Below are 15,439 nucleotides of genomic sequence, written 5' to 3'. Positions count from 1 at the left end.
CCAGGTCTTCTACAGACTGCTCATTGAAAATAATTTAAAGTATTGGTTAAAATCAGCTGGGAGAGTTTTATAGATAGAATAGAGAAGGAAGGTAAAATGAGTGTGATTGCATACAAGGTATAATCATTTCATCAATAGGAAATAAAACTAGGCCAGAAAAATAAAAAACCTAGCCAGTACTATTTGTGATGTAATTGCCATCACAAATAGTACTGGCTAGGTTTGTGATGGCAATTACTCAAGAGGACATAGGACTTCCCTGGTGGCTTAGATGGTAAAGCGTCTTCCTACAATGTGGGAGACCTGGGTTCAATCCCTGGGTCGGGAAGATCTCCTGGAGAAGGAAATGGCAACCCACTCCAGTATTCTTGCCTGGAAAATCCCATGGACGGAGAAGCCTGGTAGGCTACAGTCTATGGGGTCACAAAGAGTCAGACAGGACTGAGCGACTTCACTTTTCAAGAGGATGTAAGCAGACAGTGAATAGATGAATCCAGTTCGTTTCTGTGAGGCTAAAGGAGAAAAAGTGCTGAGCAAATGATTCCCCTGGTTTTATTTTGGTATGATTTTAATAATCTTCTGCACTTACATTCATATGGCAATTGTTCATTGAGCACCAACTATAGGTAAGCAGGGTGTTGGCCAGTCAGTATTCAGCAACGATCTGACAAAAGTTGTTTCTCACATCCCCAGATGCTTAGTCCTTGGACAGAAAATACAATGTGCAAAATGGCATTCACCAGAGTGTTGAATGAATTTCTTTGGCATCACTGAGCAAAACATCTGCTCAGGGAGGAAGATTCCACTCGGATATGGTCTTTGATCTGGATCTGGAATGATTACTGGGAATGTGCACCCCACCAGTGGGGTCTGGTTTGCACCCCAGATAGCAAGTTTTTATGTTTCCTGGCACCATTGCTCTAACTGACTCTTATACTTTTTAAGTTATGGGTACTAGATTTCTGGGCATAACAATGAAATTTCATTGTTTTAGTTTTTCATTTAGCTTTTGGGTGGTGGTGTTCAGTCGCTCAGTCATGTCTGACTCTTTGCGACCCCATGGGCTGCAGCACTCCAGGCTTCCCTGTCCTTTACCATCTCCTGTAGTTGGCTCAAACTCATGTCCATTGAGTTGGTCATGCCAGTCATTTAGCTTGATGGTCATTTAAAACAGATATTTTCAAGGACTTTCCTGGAAGTCCACTGGTTAAGACTCCAGTGCTCCCAATGCAGGGGTCTTGGATTTGACCCCTGGTTGGGGAACTAAGATCCTGCATGCCATATGGTGCAGGGAGAAAAAAAAAGATCTTTCAGTAGGTTAGAGATTTCTCAGCTAAAATTTTTTCTTAAGCAGTCATATATGGAGTCTGTCCTCTAACTATCTTATCCTCTTTTGCTACTTGCTATTCCCCTGCTGTCTTCTAAGGAAGTTAGATCCTTACATGGGAGTTGTGTTGGGTGATGGGTGAAAGGCTGCATGTGGTAGAAGCTGAGGAAAGAGTTGAACTGCTCCATGTAAGATAAATGATTAGGGTAGAGACTAAGGACAGGAGACTGAAGCTCAGAGAGGGGACCGTTCAGGAGTTGTGGTAGAGAAGGAGGCTTTCTCCTAGAGGGGAGTTTTCAGGAAAGATGGGATAATTAAAGGAAAATTAGCAGAGTTTTGCCCAGTGCTGTGCAATTTGATGCTTTTGAACTGTGGTGTTGGAGAAGACTCTTGAGAGTCCCTTGGACTGCAAGGAGATTCAACCAGTCCATCCTAAAGGAGATCAGTCCTGAATATTCATTGGAAGTACTGATGCTGAAGCTGAAGGTCCAATGGTTTGGCCACCTGATGTGAAGAACTGACTTATTGGAAAGGACCCTGATGCTGGGAAAGATTGAAGGAGGGAGGAGAAGGGGATGACAGAGGATGAGATGGTTCGATGGCATCACTGACTTGACGGACATGAGTTTGAGCAAGCTCCGGGAGTTGGTGATAGACTGGGAAGCCTGTCATTCTGCAGTCCATGGGTTCCCAAAGAGTCAGACATGACTGAGCAACTGAACTGAACTGTGCAATATAAATTTTCTTCTTTACCTCTCCATATTTCTTTTTTTTTCCTCTCCATATTTCTTATTCAATGCATTGTTAGATTGGCTCTACCTAAGGGAAATATGTTGAAGCTGATGGACATAGAGTAAGAGTCAAAGACTGGATGAGGAAAGTCAGGGAGAGCAGAAGTGAACCTCCTGAGGTAGCCCTTACAGGGCAACAGATTGCTGGACTAAGGCAGTGACAGGTAAAGATGGAGTGGAGAGGAATATTCCAGAATTTGTTTTGGTGGTAAGTTACTGGTTTTGGAAGGGAGAGAGTAATAGAGTCAAGATGACTTTGAGGCTTGCAGCTGGGGAGAGTGCAGCTGTAGGAGATGTCCCAAGTGACTGGGACTGACCCTGGGAGGAAAGGTCACTGTTTCTGGCTTGTAACGGGGAGGGTGGATGCCAGTGACTTTCTCCTTCTTTTTTAGTTTAATTTTTTTTTCCTCTTTTGGCCCCAGGACTTGGCTCCATTATGTGGCCTATGGGATCTTAGTTCCCTGACCAGGAGAACCCACACACTTTGCGTTGGAATGAAGAGTCTTAACCACTAGACCACCAGGATGTCCAATGCCTGTGCTTTTAAATGTATGACATAAACCTAAAAGAGGAAGCATCTCTCTTGCTTACTGAGGATGCAAGGGTTCTTCTTGTTGTTCCTGTTCATATATTCTCCGAGGTCCTGTTATAACTCAAGAGAATAGAAAGGCATCTATGTGACAAGTGGTGTTGCTCTTCTCAAGTGATACTGAGTAGGCCTTAGAGCTAACTTTGATTTAATTTAAGAAAACAAAGGGTATATTCTGAGGGTCATAGAAAATATTATACCCTTTCAAGTTAATTTTTTTTTCCCCTATTTTTTTTTTGGCCATGCCACACGGCGTGCAGAATCTTAGTTCCCTGACCAGGAGTCAAATCCATGCCCCCTGCCTTGAAAACGTGTTGTCTTAACCACTAGACTGCCAGGGAAATCCCTACAACTTAATTTTTTTTTTTTTCAGATTCTTTTTGTCCTTATTTGCTTTTGCCTAATTAAACTATCAATACTTAACATCTTTTATAGTAATAGTGCTCTTGTTAATTTCTAAAGCTATGTAACTCATGACATATAAACATTAATGCCTGTGTGTCTTAATTTTGACTGTATTTTTCTTTAATACTTTTTCCTTTGAGTTCTCTTTTGATGTACATCTTCTCATCCAGCATTGCTGATGACTTGTCTGGAACTCTGAACACATTTTACTCCTCAGTCTGAGTGCCAGCTCTTTCTCTGTGGAGTAAGAAGTATGGACTGGATTTTATCAATGTTATAAATAATTAAAATTCATTGTGTCTAGATATCTTTATGTCTAAGAATGAGGTGATCAATGTGAATCTACTTTGGAAAGTATAAAATGCTTGGCAAATATATAGTGCTGTTATTAATTTTTGTAGTGCCAAGATTCTGGTGAGAAAACTTCCAGAGCTGGTAGTGGGTACTGCTTTCTTCCATTCTCTGATAGCAAAGGAACTTCATAATTCTTGAGCAAATATCTAGTTGTGCTGTGAGGGTACCCATCTCTTGTGAATAGGAAAAGACTCTAACTTGTTCTGTTTGGCTGTTAGAACCCTTAACTGGCAGCACACAGGCTGTTAAAAGAATGATAAAACTATAGATATGTTTTCCAGTGGTGCTTTTTAAGAAAATCGTATTACATTTTGATAGTTAAATTTTTGTTTTATGGCATCCTTTGCATTTGAAAATAGTTTTCAGTACTATTGATTTTTATCCATAATTCATAGAAACTTGGGGTTTTAGGTACCCACTCCAGTGTTCTTGCCTGGAGAATCCCAGGGAGGGGGGAGCCTGGTGGGCTGCCGTCTATGGGGTCGCACAGAGTCGGACACGACTGAAGTGACTTAGCAGCAGCAGTAGGGTTTTAGGTAAGACTTCTATGGATCCTTGAAAACACACACCTATAAATGATAATTCCTTCCTTGTTAATAAAGAAATGTCAGAGTTGGATTCTGCAGGTTGTAATGTAAATGACCTCAGAGGGTCAACTCCGGGAAAATACTGGTTTAATTTTTCTGCATAAAACATGAAGACTTTAAAGTGTGTTCAAGCACCAGCAGTGTGTGCTTTGGGAGTTGAAGTTCAGTCACTGACACAGAAACACCCTGGGGAGGACTCCACTGCTCACTTGGACACAAGTTGGACTGGAATTTCTCTGTTGCTGTGAATTATTTACATAGAGTTTCTTGGCTAGAATCAGGAGAAAAGGAATTATAAACTAGCAGCAGGTAAGGCTCGGTTTATTCCAGTGCAATGGGAAATGACTCATGGATTCCTTTCTCTGACAGCACTTTGATATTGGTGTTGAGGCATTCATTCTAAATGAGATATTTGGCAATATAGGCCATAACAATTTAGGCAGTTACCTCCCTAGTGTACACTTTCCCATGACTAAGTCATACGTGGATAATAGGAGCAAAGTAATTTTCCAGAAACAAACAAAAAACAAAGCTGTTGTGAAATAATTCATATCACTTCCCCAAAGCTCATTCAAACCCTTCTACCCATTCCATCAGTTTCTAGCAAGACAGAGCACCCTGTATCCACACTTCATCCTAACAGTTTATCCTGACAAGGAAGGTTCTAGGGCAGCTTGTAACAGGAAAAGGCCACAGGATGGTAACTTGAGATATAGGGATGGGATTGGAGAAGGAAATGGCAGCCCACTCCAGTGTTCTTGCCTGGAGAATCCCAGGGACGGCGGAGCCTAGTGGGCTACCATCTATGGGGTCGCTCAGAGTCGGACACGACTGAAGTGACTTAGCAGCAGCAGCAGCAGGGATGGGAAGGAATAGATGGAGACTACTGCTATGAAGGCCATATGTAATGAAGGATCTGGACTTGGCAGACTCCCTGAGTTTGAATCCCAGCTCTGCCACTTATTGGGAAGCTTTTGACCTCAATTGCTTTAATTGTAAAATGGGGATTATAATATTACCAACCTGATACTGTTGCTATGAGGATTAAATAAGACAATATGTGTACTGTTCAGAACAGTGCTTGGCCTTTGTGACCACCCAAGTCTCCCTTGCTATGTTGGGACTTGGGTTGTGTGTAAGTGCTGTGTCTTGTTTGGGGATGGGGATCTTGGGGGAGATTTTATGAGTCAGGTTTATATGACCTTCTGGTGTTTTCGTCAATCTTAATCTGTATTTATTTATTTAGTTTTGGTTGCGCTGGGTCTCAGTGAGCCAGACTACTCTTCATTGCAGATCACAGGCTCTAGGACGTGCCAGCTTCTGTAGTTGCAGCACATGGGCTCAGTAGTAGCAGCTCCCAGGCTCTGGAGCACAGGCTCAGTAGTTGTGGCACATGGGTTTAGTTGCCCCCCCCCCCCCCCCCGACATGTGGGATCTTCCCAGATCAAGGATCAAGTTGGCAGGTGGGTTCTTTACCCCTGAGCCACCAGGGAAGCACCTTCAGGTGTTTTTGATTGAGTGAGATTAGTTCAGGTCAGGAGAAGATTGTCAGGAGTGCTTGCATTTGCTTTGGAATCAGATTTAAACTTTTATCTTGGCTTCATGCAAACACAGAGATGTGCAGAAGGCAAATAAGATTCTCTACAGCTGTAGGTCTTGTTTTCCTGGTATCCTCAGACCACCAGTGGGCATGAGGCCTGGGCTCTGCCAGTCAGACTCCCCATCCTGGGAATGAGCCTGTCCTCCATGGATGGTGGTGGCTGAGGCATCTGGAGCCAACATTCCAAAGTGGAACATCATAGTGTCTATTGTGGGTCTCCTTAGACCTTCCTGGCACCAGCCCTTCCAGAGACTGCTTGTTTAACCCTCTCTCGATTCTTTGAGCCAATCTTCTCTCAATTCTTTGAGCCAATCTCCAGTGCAGGCCCTTATTGCTTGCAATCAAAATACCTTAATTGGCACCAATACCAAGCAGATAGATTAACGTTTCTATTGTCAGTAGGTAAGGGAACACACATGAAGCCAAGAGTCCTAGAAGTCATAGAAAAGTCCTCTTTAGACACTGTGACTTGGAGAAGAATATAATTTGTTTCCTGAGGTGCAAAAAAGGGTGACTTTTGTCTTCGGTTCAGTTCAGTCGCTCAGTCGTGTCCGACTCTTTGCGACCCCATGAATTGCAGCACGCCAGGCCTCCCTGTCCATCACCAGCTCCCGGAGTTCACCCAGACTCACGTCCATCGAGTCAGTGATGCCATCCAGCCATCTCATCCTCTGTCGTCCCCTTCTCCTCCTGCCCCCAATCCCTCCCAGCATCAGAGTCTTTTCCAATGAGTCAACTCTTCGCATGAGGTGGCCAGAGTACTGTTGTCTTACTTGAATGGAAAAAAGGAAAGACTTCAGATTGGTCAATGTGGGTCTGTTCTAAATACAAAGTGTTGCCTGCAGCCATCTTTAAAGATAGCAGTATTTTTTTTTTTAATATGTCAGAAATGGAAATTACCATAAGCAAAAGGGCTAAAAGAAAAGTTAAAGACTTTCAAAGGAGTGACACTTTTTGAGTAGAATCACTCAACATCATTGTCATCAAGGAGTTAAAAATGGATTTTTAAAATAAGTATTTATATTTTATTGCATCATCTTATCACCCTGAAAATTTTAAGTTTCTTGAGGGCAATGGCATAGCTTACATTTCTTCTGTAATTAAAACTTACATGGTGATAAGATGCTCTAATATGACATGGATACTTAGTTAAGGATTCCCAGAGATGCAGACATAGAGAACAGACTTGTAGACATAGCAAGGGAAGGAGAGGGTGGGACGACTTGAGGGAGTAGCATTGAAACATATATGTTACCGTATGTGAAATAGATAGCTAGTGGGAAGTTGCTATATAACGCTGTGAGCTCAACCCAGTGGGGAGGGGTGGGAGTAAGTATATGTGTACTTATGGTTTACAAGAGGGAGGGACAGAGGGGACATATGTATACTTGTGGCTGATACACATTGTTGTATGGCAAAAACCAACACAACATTATAAAGCAGTTATCCTCCAATTAAACATAAATTTTAAAAAATTCTGTTTTGTCAGACCTGTGCTCTGAGGGGAGACCTCTAAGACTTTTCTCCCTTAACTGGGATTTGCATGTTTCTCTCTATTCTTATTCATTTTTTAAGGTCTCAAATGGCGCCTCTTCTGTAAAGTTTTCCTTGAATCTTCCAGAAGATTCTTCCTTTCCTGTGTTTTTCATCACAGCCTGTACTGTGGTTGTGGAGGTGGCATTCAGTTCATTTTGAGGCCTGACCGCCTCGTAGGAGCTTTGTGAAGGCTCATATTGAAAAAGAGATCCTGAGGCTACTCCAGGCTCCGTGGTTAAGAACTGGCAATTGGAGTCATGTTGGGAGTGGGTGAGGGAGTCTCGTGCATTTGCTATTGCTGTCAGCTGTGGCTTATTGACTCCCTTCCTAGATTATAAATTCTTTGTGGTCCCTGTGTTAGTCAGCATTTGATTGCCTCCAGAACTTAGTACAACACCACGCACTGCAGATGTTCTCAATAAACATGTGCTAAAATGGAATGAGGGCAATGAAGGAAGTCATGGTGGAGTTTGAGCTGTGCTTAGAAATAGGAAGTAAAATGAAGGAAAATTATGGGACCATCAAGAAGAGGCCTCAAGAGAAAGAGAAGGCCCTTCTCAGGATAGAGTGGGAAACAAGAATTGCTCACAGGGAAAGAGTAGAGTCTGGAGGCATAGGTTTAGTCAAAATTGTTGAGGCTGTAATCTGATGAAGGAAATTGAACGTAGTTTAAAGGGACAAAAAGGACAAGAGAGAATACTTTCTGGGAAACCTGAACTTTTGGAATGATTTCCTTCTCTAGAATTTTCTTTTTTTTTTTTTTTACTCATATACATGTATCTATTCTTTTTCAAATTAGTTTTCCATTAAGCTATTACATAATATTGAGCAGAGTTCCCTGAGCTAATAAACAAGCAGTCCTTGTTTATTCATTTTAAATATAACAGTGTATACATGTCAACACCAAACTCCCTAATTGTCCCTCCCTCCATTCATACCCTCTGGTGGTAACCATAAATTCATTCTCTAAGTCTGAGTCTGTTTCTGTTTTGTAAATAAGTTCATTTGTATCATTTCTTTCAAGATTCCGCATATAAGGGGTATCATACGATATTTCTCTTTATCTGACTTTCTTCACTCAATATGACAATCTTTAGATCCATTCATGTTGCTGCAAATGGCATTATTTCATTCTTATTAATGACTGAGTAATAGCCTATTGTATATGCGTGCCACATCTTTATCTATTCCTCTGTAAATGGACATTTAAGTTGCTTCCATGTCTTGGCTATTGCAAGTGATGCTGCAATGGACATTGGGGTGCATGTATCTTTTTGGACCATGTTTTCCTCTGGATATATGCCCAAGAATGGGATGGCAGGGAAAAGAGGATGGCAGCTTATGTAATTTTAAACAGCAATATATTGATGTCTCGGGAAATTTTTGTAAACTGGAAGTCCAAAACAACAATAAAAGCAGGAAATAGACTTGATAAAGAAGCTAATAGAGGAAAAAACTAGAAAAAAAGAAGATACTCCATTAATTCCAAAGAAATCAAGAAAGGACAGAAAGATAAAACAAGTGGGAAAATAGAAAACAAATTATAAGGTGGTAGCCTTATGTCTAAACACATTAGTAATTACATTAAGTTTAGTTAAGTAAATATTCCTATTTAAAGATAAAAATTGTTTGGATATTTGATACTAAATTGCTTATAAGAGCTATGTCTTAAATATAGGGATTCAGAAAAATGGAAAGAAAGAAGCACTAATCCAAAGAAAGTTGTACTACTGTCAAAGAAAGTTTTGAGGGAAGGAGTCCTAAAGTTTAGCATTTTAATAAAATCTGTTGTTTATTAGTCATAGCAATATTAATTTCTTGGATTTGATATGTACTATGTTTCTAGAAAATGTTAATATTTGGAGAAGATTGGTAAAAGGTATATGGAGACACTTTTCACAATTTTTACAACTTTTTTGTAAGCCTGAATTTATTTCAAAATAGCAAAGTTAAAGTTTAGCATTTTATAATAGAAATCGGTCAATCCATCAGAGGATATAACAATTCCACATTTATATGCACCTAACAGACACATACACAGAGGGAGAGCAAAACAAAAAGGAGAAAGACACAAATTTGCAATTACGTTGGGAAATTTACAACAATGAGAAAATTCTCAGTAACAGAAGACAGAAAAAAAATCAGAAAGGGTTTAGATGATTTAAACAGTATTAAATCTTATCTATGTACAGAAAAGAAAGAAAGATCTGTCATTTCTAATGTTCATACCCAAAGTTTATTTCAGGCCAATTTCCTTGAGAAGCCATGTGATATCTGATAATGTATAAAAATGCTATTATAAGAATAGATAAAGAGTTTTATTTATTCAGCCTCATTCATTCCTAAATCCTGTGTGCCATGCATCTTTCTTGTTCCCTTTGTATGTTGGAAGCACATTGCTGTTCCACACAGCAAATTATAGTATGAGTCCTACTGCGGTCTGGGTTAAGTATCCTTTTGGAAATTGCACTAACTTACAGGGACTTGATGCCTGAGGGTACCTATTTTGGGTTGAGCATGGGATAAACCTCCAAACATCTTGTGTGTTTATTTTTTTTTTTACTCTGAGAGACTATGGAAATTACTTGTTTTTTTCCCCTTCTTCCTGCATTGTTAGTAATTTCCTGATTTTAATGATTTGTTGACTTTGAATGTTCCTTATTGTAGCTAGATTGACGTGCCCTGCCTCATACCAGAAATATCTGTCATTTCTCATACTATATTACTACTTAGTTTATCATCTCCAGTTAGAAATGACTTATGAGAGAAGTAGGAAAAACCTTTGTGGATAAAGAGAAGGAAAAAAAAAGTACAAAGAAGCCATAGACTGGGAGGCATTTAGGCTATGACTATAATCTTAACGCCGATGATTGCTGTGGGAGCGACCGTAAACTAACTGACACACTGAATTTCTGGGATTAGGTGTGGTGGGGGTAAATTACAAATTATGAAAAAATAATGTTTCTTATCTAAGTGTAACTCTATTCAGAAAATGTAATTATGGTTAATTTCTTTCCCAATTCAGGATGTCCAAATACTCTATCCTTTGAGGAAATGACACCCACCTTTTTCCATTTTCTTTTTGTAAATTATGTATGTCATTGCTCTTTGTTATCATTGTTGCAAGTAACAGAAAGCCAGTTTAACTGGCTTTAAAATATAGTTTCAAGTAGCTAGAAAAAGCACAAAGGCTTTAGCATGGTGGAAGTCAAGATTCAGCCCTGCCAACTGCGGTGTTTTCTCTTTACTCATCGTCTCTGCTTTCTTCTGAGTGTTGGTTTTAGCTTCATTCTCAGCCTGGGTTCTTTCTTCATGGAGGCAGAATGGCTACAGATGCTCTGGCTTCTACATCCTCATCAATAGGGATCCAGGGGAGTGTGTAGGCCTCCATTATAGAAAGTTTCACAAAAGCTTTCTTCTGTCTTGTTGGCTCCAACTGGGTGATATGCCTGTCCCTAAACCAAATCACTGTGGCTGAGAAGTATGATGTGCTGATTGGCTTGGACCTGGAGCTTTGCTCAAATGTCATGGAGAGATTATAGGGAACGAGTAGAACCCCCCAGATAAAATTAATGCTGTTACCCAAAGTTCAGAGACAGTTGCTAGAGAAGAAACAAAGCATGTGGAGAAAATAATACTTGAAGTGTTGATATTGTAACACAATATGATAGGAACTTGGGTAACACTTTGTACTGAATTTTCTCAGCCAGAGAGGTCCTAAAGTGGGGTTGGGGTTGGGGGAGAGTAGATGGGATATAAATAATAAATGAGAAGAAAAGATCCTGGGATGGCGGGCAGATCCAGTTACCTGAGTGGGAATCTGATTGATGGGCTCATGACCTGCTGGCCCCTCTTCTCTCAGAGGAACTGACGCTTGGAAATGTCCCTCGTTGGGATCAGGGATGTCGTGAGTGGTACACAACTGTGGTTGCGTTTTCATACATCAAGGGACTAAATATTTTCCTCTGGCCCTTAGAATGAGCTAATTTGTTTGGAGTGTTTCTAGAGAGACACAGCATTTCCTCTGAGGCCCTTAGAGGGGCCAAGTGGGATAACCTAAAATTAGGGAGCTGCAGAACCAAAATTAATAGACCAGAATTCTAGTTTGATACCCCTCGTGTTTATAGTAATTCAAATTGTTTGCCAGATTTAAAAATCAAAGTTCACATAAAAATGTGGATTTCTGAAGAAGAAAAAAGAATTTCTGGCTTCCCTTTAAACACCAGAAGATCAGACAACTTTGGACCTGATTCTGTTAGACAACAGTTTACTGGACCTCTGCCTTGGCTTCCCCTTTTAGAGCCCCGGTTAGCATCATCGACACATCAGGAAAAGGGGTGGAGAATGGGCAGATACAGGGACCTTTTATATAGGATACAGGGACCTCCTCCCTCATCTTAGACTTCAGTAACGGGGAAGAATTTCCATGGCTTGCAGAACAGAGATATTGCTGAGCTTGGGGTCATAGGGCTTCATTGGCCAGTAGGCTCTGAGAAGTACTGATTGCCACTTCATAGATCATAATAACCTCAGTTTTCAAGTTCGTTATATTCATTTAATTTTGAATTTAGAGCTTGAAGCTTCAGGAAGACTGGGGACTAAGGCTTCCCTTTGTTTCACATCTCCAGTGGTTCTAATTACAATCTCCTATACATATTCTTGACTTAAACTTTGATCAATAAACTCTACTTTGTATCTTTTCAGTTCAGTTCAGTCGCTCAGTCGTGTCCAACTCTTTGCGACCCCATGAACCACATGCGACCCCGTGAAGCGCAGCACGCCAGGCCTCCCTGTCCATCACCAATTCCCAGAGTTTATCCAAAACTCATGTCCACTGAGTCGGTGATGCCATCCAACCATCTCATTCTCTGTCATCCCCTTCTCCTCCTGCCCTCAATCTTTCCCAGCATTAGGGTCTTTTCAGATGAGTCAGCTCTTCACAACAGGTGGCCAAAGTATTGAAGTTTCAGCTTCAACATCAGTCCTTCCAATGAACACCCAGAACTGATCTCCTTTAGGAAGGACTGGTTGGATCTCCTTGCAGTTCAAGGGACTCTCAAGAGTCTTTTCCAACACCACAGTTCAAAAGCATCAATTCTTCGGTGCTCAGCTTTCTTTATAGTCCAACTCTCACATCCATACACAACTACTGGAAAAACCATAGCTTTGACTAGATGGACATTTCTTGACAAAGTAATGTCTCTGCTTTTTAATATGCTGTCTATGTTGGTCATAACTTTCCTTCTTTTAGCTATCCATTTAATGTAGTTTCCTATTTCTCAACTTAAAAAAAAATTACTAACTTTGGCTAAAAGAGGGACAGAGCTTTCCCTGCCCCTTGTACAGGCTGAAGTGGAGGAGCTGTGTCTACACCACGCAGGCATGGCGGATCCTTTAGAACACCTGTCCGGGTGGACCTGAGGGCACAGAGTGGGAGATGAGCTTTACATATTGTCCCTCTCTGCCTAGGCTAGTGCTTTACCACTTCTGCACTTGCACCCACTGTAAGTATTAGGGTTTCAGAACTGAGCCAGCACTTATTTGGTTTTAGTCAGGAATAATGAGGAGAACTCTGATAAGGGCATTGTGAGAAAAGACCAAATTATTAGTATTTTTTTACACATTCATTTAATCATTCAGTGAGCAACATAAACTCTTCACAACTACTCATTCAGTTGCATAAGTCAAATGACTTTTGAACCTCTGTGCTTGAGTGACCAAATCACATACACAAAGTATTGAAGGTCAGAGTTGTGGTGCCAGCAGCTTCTGGTGTCTGTCCTTGGGATAGTTATTTTTTCCAAGTCCTTCTGTATAATCTGCTTTCTTTTGGGTCTGAGTCCACTTTTGGACTCCAAATACTTGTTGACTCACCACATACTTTTACATAGGTATTTTGATTTGGGTCATGCCCACCTCTGATTTGCACTTTTGTTAATAAAGAAAGAGAAATAAATAAAGAGAGTTTTGCTGCAATATGAGTCCTTCACCTGCTAAATGCTTCTCTGAGAGCTCCTGTTTCTGTTTTCTTCAAAAGTTTTAGGTCTCTTTCTCTCATTCTTGTTTTCTCTCCAATGCGTGTGTTTGCATGTGCTGTGTACATACACAAGCATGTGTATACACACACACACATACACACACCCTTTTAGCCTTCTTGTATTCTACCACACACACACACACACACACACACCCACCCCTTTTAGCCTTCTTGTATTCTACTCCATATGCTATGATTGCCTTGGCTACAATTCATCCAGAAAGTTCCAACCCAGGATTATATATGATGTATACTGAATGACCCTACAGTAAGTGATATATAGTATAGAAGAGGTGCCTTTAAATCCAGATTAAAACAGAAAGTGAATTAGGAATTGATTCTAATTTATCAGAGAGACGTAATCATAAGATTACGTTATCATTTACCCCAAAATCAGTTTTAGTTAAGCTTCTCAGGCGTTTATAGTTGAACCTGGTCAGTATTATATTGAATGTTGTTTTAGAAGAGATTGATTCTTATTCATCTTTAAATTTCATTAGTCCAGTCAAATAATACTTACTCATTGAGTACTTGAATGAATGTAAGCTCCCCAACTAGAGGCTTCATAATGGGGCTTTAAAGTAAATGGATGTAGAAAGATCTTGGTGGAAATTCTAGCAGCCACTCAACACTCAGAAGCCAACCCCAGTTCCATGCTGAGGTGTACAGAGACTCAGAACTACGGTGAATGTAACTGAGGCTGGTCACGAAGGTGACCCATGCAATGAGTGCGGACAAGATGTATACAGATTCTGTCTGTTCTTCTCTACTTTGCTGATGGAGCTGGTGGACAGGAAAGCCTGGTGTACTGCAGTCCATGGAGTCACAAAGAGTAGGACATGACTGAGCGACTGAATTGAACTAGGAAAAAGTTGGCAAAAATTATTTTGCAAGATTTAAGGGAAAGGTTGACTAAAGATTATTTGGAAAGATTTTGAACCCATGTGGGTTCAAAATTTCAGTGCCATCTTTGTGCCTCTAATACTCAGCACCATGAACAGGTGCTCGTAAGTCATTGTTGAATAAATAATAAGGAGGTGAGAGAATGAGGACTGGTTACTGAGATGTTGAAACCCCCACTCTGTCTTTTTACCCATCTGTTGGTGACATATTTCCCATGGACCGTTGTTTGGTTTGGCCCTTTTTTGACCTAGTACCATCCCTGCTCTTGGGGCTTCTCTGGTGGCTCAGATGGTAAAGAATCTGCCTGCTAATGCAGGAGACCTGGGTTCGATTCCTGGGTTGGGAGGATCCTCTGGAGAAGGGCATTGCAGCCCACTCCAATATTCCTGCCTGGAGAATTCCATGGACAGAGGAGCCTGGTAGGCTTCAGTCCATGGGATCACAAAGAGTTGGACACGACTAAGAAACTGACACTTTCACTTTTTCATCCCTGCTCTATGAAGGGAAATATCGCTATTACTAAATTTTACTACTATTTTCCCATATATATAATATGATAAGACCATGGGGAACACAAGAAGAAGAAAACATATATCTTTTACCTGCAAAGAGACAGCAATGATGTTAGGAAGATAAGAATAAAATAGCAAAATGTGACTATTACAAGACAACACATATTCAAGAATACAATAATGAATGTATTATTGTATCCATCGCCATCACAATAATGTATGTAGATAATACATAAGATAAGAGGCAAGGAAAAGACAGAGCTGCTCATATCTAAGGCAGGTGGGAAGGAGTTAAGGACATGTCGGGGGTGGTGAGTGGACTGTTGGTTGAGAGTTAGGGGCAGAAAGCATGTTAACTTGGTAGTGTGGGGAGTAATGAGATGGTTAAGACCTGGAAAAACTAAAGGGGGCGAAGAGCCCCAACATTAAGATAGCAATAACAGTATTGTTATTTTTTTGTCTTGTTTGTTTTAGCAGGAGATTGGCAGGCCTCCCTTTGAGAGGTCACAAATGAGTCAACTTAGAGCCAAACCCCTTTATCCCGGTGTTAATCCTGGCTTAACTCCTCATAATGGTGTCTAATTATGTTTTCTAGGATGGTGCAGGCACTTAGGAAGTTATTTTGCTTATTTGAGAAAAAGTTAATTCATAGTAACCATAACTACTATTTTAAAAAATAGTTTGGGGGTTAAAAACTTCTAGCTGTTAGCAATCAAATTAATCACCTTTTAGGAATGTTTTTTACCTAACATGTCTGCCCCTTGTAGAATGAATGAGGAAGTTGAGCTCAGTTCTGTC

At 40.6% G+C, this 15,439-nt stretch overlaps 1 protein-coding gene across 4 annotated transcripts in view; it reads left to right on the top strand.

Moving 5' to 3' along the window:
- Window positions 1-15,439, top strand: part of PLS1 (plastin 1) — a 122,673-nt gene that overhangs the window by 43,370 nt on the left and 63,864 nt on the right. The gene's annotated exons all lie outside the window — the stretch shown is intronic.

The sequence above is a fragment of the Bubalus kerabau genome, chromosome 2 (assembly GCF_029407905.1).
Source record: "Bubalus kerabau isolate K-KA32 ecotype Philippines breed swamp buffalo chromosome 2, PCC_UOA_SB_1v2, whole genome shotgun sequence".
NCBI lineage: Eukaryota > Metazoa > Chordata > Mammalia > Artiodactyla > Bovidae > Bubalus > Bubalus kerabau.
The sequence above is the reverse complement of the archived record's forward strand: the minus strand, read 5'-3'. Positions and strand labels throughout refer to the sequence as shown.